Genomic DNA, 14,933 nt, shown 5'->3' with positions numbered 1-14,933 from the left:
ACTAGTGCAGCCACTGTGGAGAACAGTATAGAGGTTCCTTAAAAAACTAAAAATAGAGCTAACATATGATCCTGCAATCCCACTCCTGGGCATATACCCTGAGAAAACCGTAATTCAAAAAGAGTCATGGACCACAATGTTCACTGCAGCACTGTTTACAATAGCCAGGACATGGAAGCAACCTAAATGTCCACTGACAGATGAATGGATAAAGAGATGTAGTATGTGTGTATACAAACACACACACACACACACACACACACACACACCTCCACACACTGGAATATTACTCAGCCATAAAAAACAATAATGCCATTTGTAGCAACATATACGGACCTAGAGATTATCTAACTAAGTGAAGTAAGTCAAAGACAAATATCACATGATATCACTTATATGTGGAATCTAAAAAAATGATACAAATTAACTTATTTACAACATACAGATTCACAAAGAAAACAAACTTACCAAAGGTTAACCAAAGGTTACCAAAGGGGGAAGCAGGGAGGAAAAATTAGGGGTTTGGGATTAACAGATACACATTACTAAATATAAAATAAACAAGGACCTATGGCACAGGGAACTATATTCAGTATCTTGTAATAACCTATAAAGGAAAAGAATCTGAAAAAGAATGTATGTATATCTGAATCACTTTGCTGTACACCTGAAACTAACACAACATTGTAAATCAACTACACTCAATAAAAAGTTGTTTCTTTCTGAAAAAAAAATAAAGTTTAAAAAAGAAAACCTTAAGATAAAAAATGAAACCAGGGCTTCCCTGGTGGCACAGTGGTTGACAGTCCGCCTGCTGATGCAGGGGACGCGGGTTCGTGCCCGGTCCAGGAGGATCCCACATGCCGCGGAGCAGCTGGACCCGTGAGCCATGGCTGCTGGGCCTGCGCGTCTGGAGCCTGTGCTCCGCGGCGTTAGAGACCGCAGTGGTGAGAGGCCTGCGTACCGCAAAAACAAAACAAAACAAAACAAAACAAAAAACCAATGAACCATATCAAATTGGCAGTATAACCAAACAGAGGAAAGCACTTCAAGTGACTTCTGAACACAGTAAGTACTCTGATTATACAGCCTTCATGTAATATATTCTAAGGACAAAAATAGATGCAAAGAAATCTTAAACTTTACTCAGTTTATTGTTAGTAATGATATTGGTATGATAATTTTGAAATGATTTTAAGTATACATAGTAGGATAAGGCAAGTATGTTAATTTTATTAGGAACCAAGATTTTTGTTTAAGACAAAAGAGACCAATATAGAATCAAAGAAGTTAAAGAAAAATCTGCTACGTTAAATCTGAATTGGATATATAACTATGAACTTGATTCACAAGCAAAAAACCATTTTTAGTTCTCCCCTCTGAAAGGGCCTAGAAATAGTGACACTCCAGCAGCAATGAATATGCCAAACATCCAGATCTTGGTTTCTATACACCGTTTCTCACTACAAAGAACCAAGACTCCTTAGATTAACAGCCCATTCCAGATCTGGAACAAGGAAAGTAACAAGGCAAGCCTGGGATATCCTGTGCCAGAAAGCACTCCCAGCATTAAAAAGACACAGGAGACAGCTTGAAAAGGTTCCTACTGTCCAAATTTGGGACAGTTAGATCATCAAGAAGAAAAACGACTGTAATGGTTATTAAAAAAAGAAAAAAAAAAAAGAATAAATGAAAACCCATGAGTCCATAGTAAAACTGTTAACACAAGTTCATGTGCCTGACACACAGTGAGGCCAAACAAACTGAAACGTTGGAGTCTGGAGCAGAGAAAGGTTTACTGCAGGGCCATGCAAGGAGATGAGGTGGCTCATGCCCTAATAAGCCCCAAGCTCCCCGAAGGTTGGCGAAGTACTTTTAAAAGCCAGGTGAGGGAGGGAGGTTGCGAGGTATGTGATCGGCTTGGGCACAATTCTCCGACTGTCTGATGGGGAGGCCGCAGGGAGGTGTCACAGGGGTTAACATTTATCAGTCCTTAGGCCACAGGAGGCCTGGGGCTATGTGCTCAAGGTCGCCAAGAGTTAACATCTTCCATTTGTTGGACGGGGGTAGGTTTACATCTGCAAAACAACTCAGGAAATGTGCATCAAACACTATTATCTAGGTACTTCAGAGAGGAGCCACAGCAGAGGATCTGGGGGAAGGCCCTTCCTGGGAAGGCCCCACGGGGCCCTGCTCGGTTACAGTTATCCCCATAAAAAAGAAAAAAAAAAAAAAACCCTTATTTGCCACCATTGGGGGTGACTATCACCCCAGTATTCTTTACTCTGAATACTGATAACTGGAGGGAGGACATTAGCATTTTTAGGAGGAAGTTTAGTTCACTCCTAGTTAATGAAGGAAATCTTCCAGACAGAAAATCTCCAATAAAATAACTGATTGAAGCAAGAGTCATCAATGGGTGCTAAAATCACTGAGCAAAGGCAGAAACAGGTATTTGCTTGGTGTCAAGGAATTACTCCAAGATCACGTACACATCACGAACAGGGAAACCACATCTTTATAACAGATATGGTAGTCACCACTTTGATCAAGTGGTCACATTTAGTATCCTTAACAGTGTGGCAATCTGACGTTAAATACCTCCTAAATGGCATAACATGAAGTACACAGCATCATCTATTAAACATTCTTGCCAAATAAAGTTTTCCTTAAGCTACTCAAGCTTTTCTTTAGACCTAACTTCCAGTAACAGGAAATTCAGGGCGACAGAGGAATTAATTAAATGACACCATTAGGAAACAGACAAACCCAGAAGTGGGAGCATTCTATAAACCAAGTGGTTTGGTTAATTGTCAGAATAAAAAAAGATGGGTACTCCTCTTTTAAAAAAAGGACTAGAGGCATAATCAACAAATGCAATGCTGGGGGCAGGGGTAGAGTTCCCAAAAGAGACCTTGGCATACTAAGGAAATTTGCATATGGATTGTTAATTTAGAAAGGTGTTGATAATGATACTGGGGTTAGAATGTCCTTAGTTTTAGGAAACCATGCTGAAATACTGGAGTGTCATGGAGTTTGCAATTTACTTTCAAATGATTACATATTGAGACACACAGTAAGGGAGGAGAGGGGGGAAATGGCAAAAATGTCAATCACTGAATCTAGGTACTGGGGTGTTCACTGCATTTTTCCCTCAATTTCAAAAAGACTGACATTTTTCATAATTAAGTTTAAAAAAAGTGTACCTGTACTGAGAGGAATGGTAGAAAACACATCTACACTGGAATTATATCTGGATACAAATCTCACCTCTATCACTAACTAGTTGTGTGGCCTAGAGCAAGTTACTTAATATCACTTGAGTTTGTCTCATCTGTAAAACTCAAGTAATAATATCTTAAGTCATTAGGTTGTTCTGAGAATAAAATCACATCAGATATGTAAAATGCCTAGCAGTGTTGCACACAATAAGTAAATCTGGTTTTCATAATTAATGCAATCATCCTAAAATACAAGACTACAGGAAAACATTCCTTTCATTATTGCCACATTCCATGATTAGGAAGCTACATTAGGTAAAATTAAATATCCATTGACAGTGAAAGTGAAGTAATGGGGGTAACTGTATAAATAAAGATTTACATAATATTTTTTTAAATGCAATAATTCCGACCGAAACACTCTAGGCAAAAAAAAACTACCTACCCAAACAACTGGTATCTATCAAATTGTGAAGTCTGCTTTTGGTATTAGCCGCTTATCCGAATAAAACAGTAAGAAAATAAGTGGAAGTTAAAGAGAATGTCTTCCTAACCAACAGAAAATCTACTTATACGTGGAAAAAAATGTAAGTTCTGGCCTTCATTTCTATAAGTCAGTCCCAATAAAGCAGACTTACTGGGCTTTACTCTAAATTCTGGTTAACCTTCATACAACTCACAAGCATGCTTCCTTTCATCAGTTCTAACGTACTCGTCATTTCACTCGCAGGTAACCCTTTTCTGGTTAGGCCAGCAGAAAATGACTAGATGCAGACTGATCCCCAGATAGGAAAGAAAAAAAGGTTTTCATTTTTTGTTTTTTAAGTAAGTGCCAACCTTTTTCTTCCCAGTACCAGAGAAAAAAAGCAGCAGGGGAGAGGAGGGAACAGTGGGTCTCGCGCTGCGGGCTCGACCAGGTGAGACGCTAACACTCCGCCTCCTCGGGGTTAGGGTGCTGGGCACACGCGCGTGCGGATGCGGGGCGTCCTGGGAGATCGGGGCAATTTCTCCTGGACGGCGGGACCCAAGGCCAGTCTCCTTCCCGAAGGCTCAGATGCCATTGAGGGGACCCTGCGGGGTGTCTCCCGGCGCGGAGGGGGTGAGGAGACCAGGCGTTCCCTTCCGTCCAGCGCCCAGATGGGGGACGCACGGCGTCAGCCCTTCGGAGGGCGCGCCCGAGGGCGCGGGCGGCGAAGAGGGGCCAGCCCTGCCCTCCCCTCCCCGTTACCTGCGGGCGGCGGTGCCAGGGCCCGGAGGCCTGCTGCTCCTCCTCCTCCTCCTCCCCGCCAGGCTGAGGCGGCGAGGGGGTGGTGGCGACGGTGGCGGCGGCAGCCCGGGGGGAGGGGGCGGAGCGCGCGGCCCGCTCCCTCTCTCCTCCCCCGGGAGGCGGAGGAGACCCTATCTCGGGCCGCCGCGCCTAGGCCCGTGGACAGCCTGCGGCAGGGGCATGGCGGCCCCGAGCAGCGGCGTGCCTGCGAGGTGGGAGAGTGCGAGGCGGCGGGAGGGGAGCGCTCTGGGGGCCTGAGGGGAGGAGCGAGGGGGCCCGGCGAGCCGCGCGCGGGCGGCCGTTGGGGGCGGTTGGCCGAGGGCAGGCGGCGGTTTGGGGAGCGAGGCGACGGCTCGCGTTTTCCCGGCGGGGCGGGGTGGGGAAGGGGAAGGGGAGTGAGGGGAGGGGAGGGGGAGGTTGGGAGGGAGCCGCCGCCGCGCGCGTGCGGGCCGGCGCCGCCGCGTTGCCGCTCCGCTCACTCCAGCCTGTTTGGGGGCACTTTGTTTGTGTCCCACAATGCTCTGCGCGGGCGGCCGGGCTGGGGAGGAGGAGGGCAAGTGGGCGGGGCGGAGAGAACTCGGGGGCGGGGCGCGAGCTCGGGGCGGGGGGAAACGCGGGTACTGCGCAGGCGCAGAGGACGCTGCTCCCGGTCGTCGTGGCTCGAGTTCGGTCTCCCGACGCACCCGCGGGTTTTGACAGGAGCAGTGCATCTTCATGCTTTCGTGAACACGTGTAGAGTTACCTTCACAGGCCGCCTAGGCCCTGGCCAATTCGCCCTTCCTCTGCCCGTCAGCTCAGCAGGCTTCCCGCTAACCTTGACAAGCGTTTCTGCGCACGGTGCACGCTTCTTGCATTTTTTTTTTTCCTTCTTTGAACTAAAACCGAAACAAACTCCTGTTTTCTCGAGTGGTTTCTGTAGCGGCGCTGAACCGGAACACCCCAGACGCTTTCTCTCGGTGAGAGGGTGAGCTGGTAGTCAGCCCATTTCTCACACGCGGAAACAGGCCTGCGGAGAGGCGGCCCCGGACAGGTGAGGATGCCGTGCGCCGCCGGCTCCCGCGCCCGCCTCCCTGCAGGCAGCCAAGCCCGGCCGGTGTCCGGCTCCCTGCGGCCTCTGCAGCCCGGGGCGTCCTCTCGGCGCCCGAGGATTGTTCTAGAATTTCCCTGGGCCACCCGGCGGGAGGTGTGGTTTTGAAATGACTGGAGAAATCCATCTTATTCCCCCAACACGGGGTCACCTAGAGCCGCTCCCCAAATATGCCTGTTTCTTTTACACCTGGAGTCACATTTGGTTCCACCGCCAGTAACCTGGCTTTCCGGCGAGGGAGTATTCGGGGGGCTTGAGAGTTCTCGGTCAACTGCAAAATCGCGTAAAGTGTTAAAACTCCCGGGACTCCAAGCCTTAGCGTCCCCGGCCCGGCGGGCGAGCGCTCGGACGGTGGCCCGGAGGGGCGCCCTGGGCGGCTGGCAGAAGCGCGCCCCAGGCTAGTCGGCCGGCCGCGCTGGGGCCAAGGGGGTGCGGCCTGCAGCGCCCGGGAGGCTCCTCAGCTGCATGCTGTGTTTTCCCATGCCTTCAGCTGTTGCACCGAAAAACTTCTCCAAAGGGCTTTGTTCAAGGTGGCCGGCACCCCGTCTGAAGTAGAGTGGCGTTTTCTTCTGAAACACTTGGCAACGTCTTGCATTGATCTCACTGAGAGACAAGCACCCCAGCACCCTAGCACCCCCTCTTTCTAGCCACTGAAATCTACGTGAGAAATAAAGGCCATAAAAAGCAACGTCAAATTGTATAGTCTTCTGCGGTTTCCAACAGATTTTCAAGTATATATAATGTTTAATCTTAACAGCAATCATAATATGTAGGTTTTGCTGTTATTCCCACCATCATTTTTATTATTCCCATTTCAGAAATGAGGAAAGTCAGGAAGATGCGAATGAGGCCCAGAAAGTTTTGTGCTGAGATTTGAAGAAGGACAAGAAAAAGAAGGCGGAATGCTTACCCTGGAAGGGGAACAGCAGCGACAGAGCAAGTCTCAGGAAGGTCCTGGTGTGTGTTAGAGCAGGGGCACAAGGTAATACCTGGAGAAGAATCAGGGTGGGAATAAAGCAGTCAAACAAATCCCGCGGACCTCTCCTAGGGCATTTAATCGGAGAGTCGATAAGGGACCTCTAGGCAAGTCCTTACTGCTTCCCAGGGGACTGAGGTGGCAGCCCTGGCACAAAATACAGCTTTTCTTGTATTACTCTCTTGTCTTTTCTCCGTTTCCTCCCTTTTTGTACTTTTCTGTTTTTCATTTTATATTTAAAAATTATCATCCTCTCACCCCACCCCCTCCCTGGGACTGGAGGATAAATTAACCACCCAATGGCTGTGGGACCCTAAGGGCACAGGGCTAGATGGTTGGATAGGGTGTGAGAAGATATAAAAAGATTAACTTTGTAGGAGTCCTCTCCTCTGTTTTGGCTTTGGGCAGGGCCACTTTCTGTGGCACCTGCAGCCTCCCCCTTTCTCCTGGGCTAGTAGAGACTTGCCCTTGGCTTGGCGGAATATATACACCTTTCTTCCACACTAGGTTAAATAATACTGCTGGGAGGATTTTATGAAACCAGAGTCCTGCACACAGGTGAAACAAACAAACAGTTATGAGGAACCTTAAATTATTAACCTGGTGTAGGTGATTCTGAGGAATTCAAATTCCAGGCGAAGAGGGTTTTATTTCAGCCCTGAGCTGTTCGGGGGGGCCAAATTCTGGCAGAAATGGCACTTGCTTGTGGTAGACCATAAGGGCTGAATGGGAACTTAGTTACTTAGTCCACAACTTATTTCAGAGCAAGAACACTGGACACTTAACTGAAAGATCTCTAGTCCAACTCGGATAATTCCAATAGAGGAGAACTCACTACTGCACAAAGCAGCCTTACTCCCCTATTAGATCATTCCAACTATATTAACAGAATTAGTCTTACTCCCCGACCCTGAAACTTGCACCTCTTCTAGTATTCCCATTTCATCATCCATCCAGTTGAGCATGTCAGCTTGGCTACTTCACTACTCTTCCACATCTCAGTTCCAACCTATCAAGAAGTCCTGCTGAATTCGTCCATTCCTACGACCACCATCCTAATCTTGTAACCAAGCAGGACCCCATGGGGCCTTCCCTTCCCAGATCCTCTGCTTTAGCTCCTCTCTGAAGTACCTAGATAATAGTGGATTTGATGCACATTTCCTGAGTTGTTTTGCAGATGTAAAAAAACCCCCCTCTCCAACAAATGGAAGATGCTAACCTTGATCACATAGCCCCAGGCCTCCTGGAACCTAAGGACTGATAATGTTAACCCCTGTGACACCACCCTGCTACCTCACCATCAGACAATCAGAGAATTGATAAGCTGATAAGCTGATCACATACCCTAAGGCTCCCCCTGCCACCCTGGCTTTTAATCCCCGGGGTTTTTAGGGCATGAGCCTCCTCATCTCCTTGCATGGCCCCGATGTTTCAGTTTGTTTGGCCTCACTGTGCATCGGGCACACGAACTTGCATTAACAATCTAAGACACCAACCAATACCTTGTACCCGGAGAACTATAATACCACCTACCTGGTTTCCTGAATATACCCCGCCCCCTTCTCTTCACTCTCTGCGTGGTAGCTGGAGTTATAATGCATACTGATCTTATCACACAACAATGGCTTCCTATTGTTTTTAGGATCAAATCTCAAACTTTTACCATGGCTTTCACAGCTACAAATGTGGGCCTGTTCAATACATAGCTTCAGCTTCAACTCTCATTATACTCTTTCAAGGAACATGCCAGATGCAGATTTTTTTTTCACATCTTCTAAAATGCCACGCTCTTTCCTCCAGTGCACGCATTACTCCCTCTGTATATGTATACGTTGTTCCTTAGCTAATTCCTCTCGATCCACACATCTCTTCTACACAATATATGTATTTAAAGAGAAAAACCAGGGCTTCCCAGTGGTTCAGTGGTTAAGAATCCGCCTGCCAATGCAGGGGACATGGGTTCGAGCCCTTGTTTGGGAAGATCCCATATGCTACAGAACAACTAAGCCTGTGTGCCACAACTACTGAGCCTGCACTCTAGAGCCCACGGGCCACAACTGAACCCGTGTGCCACAACTACTGAAGCCCATGAGCCTAGAGCCCGTGCTCTGCAAGAGAAGCCACTGCAGTGAAAAAGCCCGTGCACCGCAAGGAAGAGTAGCCCCCGCTCCCCGCAACTAGAGAAAGCCCGCACGCGCAGCAAGGAAGACCCAATACAGCCAAAAATAAATAATTATAATAATAATAATAAAGAGAAAAACCACAAGCCCAAATGGCGTCACTTTTGCTAAAGCCCATGGTACCAAACCTAGATTTAATACCTGACCTAATTGCAGTTTCCACCTTTACCGGGAATGTAATCTTAATCAGCCAGTTTGGAAGTTTCTGGTCAGCAATAATAATAATCTGTCACATGGACCCTCTCCATTCCCCACCCCATCCCGCCCCAGGAAGAAGATGCAGTCTGCATGATGAAACACTTGCTGTCACTTCCCCCCACAGAAGAAGGTGTCCTGGCCTAAAAGTAATCCTTTCTATTCTTTTATTAAACATCCCTTGCCCCCCACTTCTTCCTATAAAACCTCCCATTTTGTACAGCCCCTCAGAGCACACTTCTCATTGCTAGATGGGATGCTACCTGATTCAGAAATCGAATAAACTGAATTAGATCTTCAAATTTACTGAGATGAATTTTGTTTTTTTAACAATATACATGAACATTAAGAGATATAATTCACATACCATGCAATGCACCCATTTAAAGTGTTACAGTTCAGTGTTTTTTAGTATCTGCAGAGTTGTGCAGTCATCACCACAGTCAATTTTTGAACATTCTCGTAACCCCGAGAAGAAACTCTTACCATTAGCAGTCACTCTCCCTTCCTCCCCAACTCCTCAGCCCTAGGCAACCACTAATCTGTATACTTTCTGCTTCTACAGATTTGCCCATTCTGGACGTTTCATATAAATGGAATTCAGCTCTCTTTCTGACAACCACTCATTCAAGGCCTCCTCCCCTGTTTCCCCTGACTGTATTAGATCCCATGGTATAGATTCTTAGAGCTCCCTGCATTTCTCCAACACTCTTCTAATTACCACTGTAGTTCCCTCTTATCATTCACCACTTTAATCCCAGAGCCTAGCACAGTGTCTAGCCCATAATAGGTATTTGATAAATGTTTAAGGAATGAATCATGATTAATGAAATAAATGAATATGGGGGCCAATTTTATCAGTTAGTAGAATGGCAACTTCCCAAGACCTGTGATGTCAGGGAAGAAGCTTGTGCTTCAGTAGACTTACCCATTCTTCTCCAAGATGCCAGAATATCCACAATTAAAGTCCATCCTTTTTTTTTTTTTTTTTTTCCCCCCCGGTACGCGGGCCTCTCACTGTTGTGGCCTCTCCCGTTGCGGAGCACAGGCTCCGGACGCGCAGGCTCAGCGGCCATGGCTCACGGGCCCAGCTGCTCCGCGGCATGTGGGATCTTCCTGGACCGGGGCACGAACCCGTGTCCCCTACATCGGCAGGCGGACTTTCAACCACTGCGCCACCAGGGAAGCCCCAAGTCCATCCTTTAAAAAAAAGTCCATCCTTGCGATTTTTTTTTTTTAATGTTTGTAGCAGCTTTATTCATAATTGTCAAATCTGGTCACAGCATCCTTTTGAGTTTTGAAGACTCGTTAGATCTTTAAGATGCAACTGTTGAAATACAGCTCATCTTCAGATGGGGAATTGGTGGTTTAATTTTTTTTTTTAATTCAAGGAGGAAGGCGGTGCTTTGGTCTCAGTGATTTGATCTTAATGCTTTTGTTTGCTCTCAGCCCACCTCACCTCCCACCACAACACTATTCTTCTTCCTCTTCACAGGATTCACAGCCAGACTTCTCAAACCTAAATATTATCCGCACTCACTGTTCTTTGCTCTTGCTTCTCCTTCTTTACTTCTCATCCCCTCTAATTTGATCTTCCCTTCACTCTACCTTCTTACTGTCACCAATTGTTTCTATGTTGCTAATCCAGAGGATATTTATTTGCACTCTCATCTTACTGAATTTTTTTTGGGCGGGTGGTGCCACACAGCTTGTGGAATCTTAGTTCCCCGATCAGGGATTGAACCCGGGCCCACGGCATTGAAAGCGCCCGAGTCCTAACCACTGGACCGCAAGGGAATTCCCCATCTCACTGGACTTTTGAGCAGCATTTGGACTTGTTGAGTACTCGATCAAACTTGAAACACTCTCTCCCTTGTCTTTGCTGACATTCTCAATGTGCATGCAGGGTTGAGAACTAGTGTTTATACTATCTTCCGGGACCAGTGAGCCTCAAAAATGTGGTCTCCAGACCGCAGCATTAGCGTCACCTGTCAAATTGTTAGAAATGTGAATTCTTAAGTCATATCTAAACCTACTGATTCAGAAACTCTGGGGTAGTGGCCCAGCGATCTGTGTTTAAATGAACTCTCCAGGTAATTCAGACCCTTGCTCAAGTTTAAGAACTGGTGCCCAGGCAGACCTGTCTAAACTCTGTGAGCCATTCTTTTTTTTTTTTAATGCACTTTTAAAAAAATTTATTTATTTTTATTTTTGGCTGCATCGGGTGTTAGTTACGGCACATGGGCTGCTCTCTAGTTGTGGCGTGTGGGTTTTCTCTCTCTAGTTGTGGCACGTGGGCTCAGTAGTTGTGGCACGTGGGCTTAGTTGCCCTGCAGTATGTGGAATCTTATATCCCCAAGCAGGGATCGAGCCCACATCTCCTGCATTGGAAGGCAGATTCTTTACCACTGGACCACCCAAGCCGTTGATTCTTAAATGCACACTGCTAGCCCATATCTCTCTGCCCAGCTCCAGATGTGCCTGTCTAACTGCCTACTAGTTCCACTTTGCTTGGTTGTCTCAGAAATACCTCAGACTCAACATGTCCAAGATAGACGAGTGGCCTTCTTCTATAGACAGTGTTCTCGCTCACTGTTTTCTGATCACCGAAGGGTACCATTTTAGAACCAGGCACAAAAATCAGAACCCAGGGTCATCTCGGACACCTCCCTCTCTCGATTTATTATTAAATTATGTCAATTTTGCTTTCCAAATTTCTTTTAATATAAACATCTTTTTAAAAATTAATTAATTAATTTTATTTTTGGTTGCGTTGGGTCTTCGTTTCTGTGTGAGGGCTTTCTCTAGTTGTGGCAAGCAGGGGCCACTCTTCATCGCGGTGCACGGGCCTCTCCCTACCGTGGCCTCTCTTGTTGCGGAGCACAGGCTCCAGACGCGCAGGCTCAGTAGTTGTGGCTCACGGGCCTAGTTGCTCTGCGGCATGTGGGATCTTCCTAGACCGGGGCTCGAACCCGTGTGCCCTGCATTAGCAGGCAGACTCTCAACCACTGCGCCACTAGGGAAGCCCCCTTCTTCTTTATTGTGGAGAATTTCAAACATATAAAATATAGAAAGGACAGTTAAAAATATATAAACATGTACCTAACACTCAAGCCCCCGAATCCAGTCAATGGCCAACATTGCCTCGTCCATACCCCCTTCAATTTTTTTCCCCTTCCCATATTATTTTGAAGAAAAGTCCAGATATCATATGATTTTCTATGTAAATAGTCTGTATTTCTAAAAGAGTTCAAAAAAAACTCCCAATGCCATAATCACAAATTTAAAATAACAATGATTTCTTAATGTCATAAAATATCCTGTTACTATACACATTTCCAATAGACTCATAAATGTTCCTTTTTTTTTTTTAACCAAATGTTTCAGTGAGGAGCTATACTGTGTTTGGTTGGTACATTTTTTTTCTTAATTAAAAAATAAATTTTTTTTTGGAGTATAGTTGATTTATAATGTGTTAGTTTCAGGTGTACAGCAAAGTGAATCAGTTATACATGTACATATATCCACTCTTTTTTAGATTGTTTTTGGGTTGGTACATTTTTGAAAGTCCTCTGTATTTTTTCTTTCTTTGTTTTCCCGTTTTTTGTTTTTGGTTTTTTGTTTTTTTGCCACGCCGCTAGGCGTGTGGGTTCTCAGTTCCCTGACCAGGGATTGAACCCGGGCCATGGTAGTGAAAGACCAGAATTCTAATCACTAGGCCGCCAGGGAACTCCTAGTTTTTTTTTTTTTTTAATTTAAGGAAGTTAGTTGTTTGTCCTTTAGTTTTTGCCACAATCCAGATTTTGTCAGTTGCATCCCCACAGAATACTTTAATGTGTTACCTTGTCCTCTGTTATTTTCTATAAATTGGTAGTAAGATCTAGATGTATTATCAGATTCGTGTTTAATTTTTTGGCAGGATACCTTCCTAGGTGGTGGTGTATTTTTCCATTAGGAGACACACAGTGTGTACTTGTCTCTCTTTTTGTAGTGTTAACAGCTGTTGATGAATAATGCCTGCATCAATTCATTCATTAGGAGTTTTAAAATGGTGATATAATTCAATCATTCTTCATTTAGAAGCTGCAATATTTCTACAAGGGAAATCACCCCTCTTCAATTATTTAATTACCCGTTGGTATAGTTCATGTAAGAAAGCAGGATAAATGCTTGATTCTTTCCCTTTCACTATCTCTTAACCCTGTCGACTCTCATTTTCAACTGCCACCATCCTGATCCAAAATCCTTAACCTAACCTCCAAGATCTTGAACCTTTAGTGCCCTATTCATCTTGCAAGGTCCTGAATGATCTGGTCCCTGCCTGTGTCTCCAGCCTCATTTCCTGCTATTTTCCTCCTCCTTTTCTCACTATATCCAAGCCTCAAAAAGCTTTTGATGACCCCTCTACCTGGAAAGCTTTCTCCAATATCCTCTTCCCTTACTAACTCTTACATTGCTTTCTTAAGGAAGGCTAGATTGGTGTTCCAGTTATAATCTCTTATCACCTTCTACTTGTCCTTCATAGCAAGTCTTATAGCTTGTATTATTTCTGTGATTATTTGTTTAATATTTGCTTCCCCCACTAAACTATAAGATCAAAAAAGTCAGGGACCATGTCTATTTTGGTACCATATTTTTTCCTAAGCTTAATTTAACGCTCATAATATAGTATGTGTGCAAAAAATAAATGTTGAATAACATTGAATTGAAGTCAGATTTGGGAAAAATAAAACATTTGTCTCGATTTGTAAAGAGTAAAGATAACTAACTTTTTTTTTTTTTTTTCAGTACGTGGGCCTCTCACTGTTGTGGCCTCTCCCGTTGCGGAGCACAGGCTCCGGACGCGCAGGCTCAGCGGCCATGGCTCACGGGCCCAGCTGCTCCGCGGCATGTGGGATCTTCCCGGACCGGGGCACGAACCTGCGTCCCCTGCGTCAGCAGGCGGACTCTCAACCACTGCGCCACCAGGGAAGCCCGATAACGAATATTTATTGAGAACAAGGTACTCTCCTAAGTTCTTCTAATATTCATTATAACCTTATGAAGTAGATATAATTACCTGTAATTGACAGGTAAGGAACTGAAGAGAGAGTAAGTTCACATAGATAGTAAATGTCAGAGTCAGGATTGAAATCTAAGCAATCTGGGGACTTCCCTGGTGGCGCAATGGTTAAGAATCTGCCTGCCAATGCAGGGGACGCAGGTTCGATTCCTGGTCTAGGAAGATCCCACATGCCGCGGAGCAACTAAGCCCGTTCGCCACAACTACTGAGCCTGCACTCTAGAGCCCCAACTACTGAGTCTGTGAGCCGCAACTACTGAAGCCCATGCACCTAGAGCCCGTGCTCCGCAACATGAGAAGCCACCGCAATGAGAAGCCTGCGCATGGCAATGAAGAGTAGCCCCTGCTCGCCGCAACTAGAGAAAGCCCACTTGCAGCAATGAAGACCCAATGCAACCAAAAATAAATAAATAAATAAAAAAGAAATCTAAGCAAACTGGCTCTAGAACCCCAGATACAAGGTTAAAACCCTAGTATACTGCAGTCTGTAAGAACAACAACACAAATGTCTACACTGGAGAGGAACTGACCTCAATTCTTTGAGTCCTAAATTCAAAAATTCCAGAGAAGGGGCTTATTAGCTTAGGTCAGGTCATCCCTAAACCAACCAACCAAAATCAACGCGATGGGCATCATTAAGAACGTGCAACTTCTATGCCAGATATGTGGATGCAAAGGGGCAATTTCCAGAAGAAGGGGGAATGCCAGGCAGGCAATCTCATAGAGGGTACACACATATTCCTTCCCATACATCCAGTATCATAAATTCCCTTGTCCAACATAATGCACTTTTCCCACATAGGACAACAGATACCTTGCCTCCTCAATGAGAAACTATTCAGAGACATAGCTAGCTACCACATCCATCTCTGATTCCCAGAATCTCTGTTTGACCATGTCTGGATATGATTGCACACAGTTTTGCAACCTATCGGCTAAATGACA

General features: G+C 45.6%; 1 protein-coding gene and 1 long non-coding RNA gene across 4 annotated transcripts in view; one reads left to right on the top strand and one right to left on the bottom strand.

Annotated features, from left to right (window-relative positions):
* Positions 1 to 5,006, bottom strand: part of ZBTB44 (zinc finger and BTB domain containing 44) — a 72,321-nt gene extending 67,315 nt beyond the window's left edge. Inside the window, exon 1 of one of the 3 annotated variants that reach the window (XM_032640162.1) lies at positions 4,450 to 5,006. The gene's annotated coding sequence lies outside the window, so the exon portion shown is untranslated. The remainder of the gene's footprint in view (positions 1 to 4,449) is intronic. The other 2 variants (XM_032640161.1, XM_032640160.1) reach the window with 2 other exon arrangements.
* The window catches only part of LOC116757829, a 47,718-nt gene continuing 37,410 nt past the window's right edge, over positions 4,626 to 14,933 (top strand). The window contains exons 1-3 of the long non-coding RNA XR_004351094.1: positions 4,626 to 4,700; positions 5,188 to 5,518; positions 6,394 to 6,557. This is a non-coding gene — a long non-coding RNA (uncharacterized LOC116757829). The remainder of the gene's footprint in view (positions 4,701 to 5,187; positions 5,519 to 6,393; positions 6,558 to 14,933) is intronic.

Source organism: Phocoena sinus, chromosome 8 (assembly GCF_008692025.1).
Source record: "Phocoena sinus isolate mPhoSin1 chromosome 8, mPhoSin1.pri, whole genome shotgun sequence".
NCBI classification, from domain to species: Eukaryota; Metazoa; Chordata; class Mammalia; order Artiodactyla; family Phocoenidae; genus Phocoena; species Phocoena sinus.
Note: the sequence above shows the minus strand (reverse complement) of the source record. Positions and strands in the feature narration are given on the sequence as shown.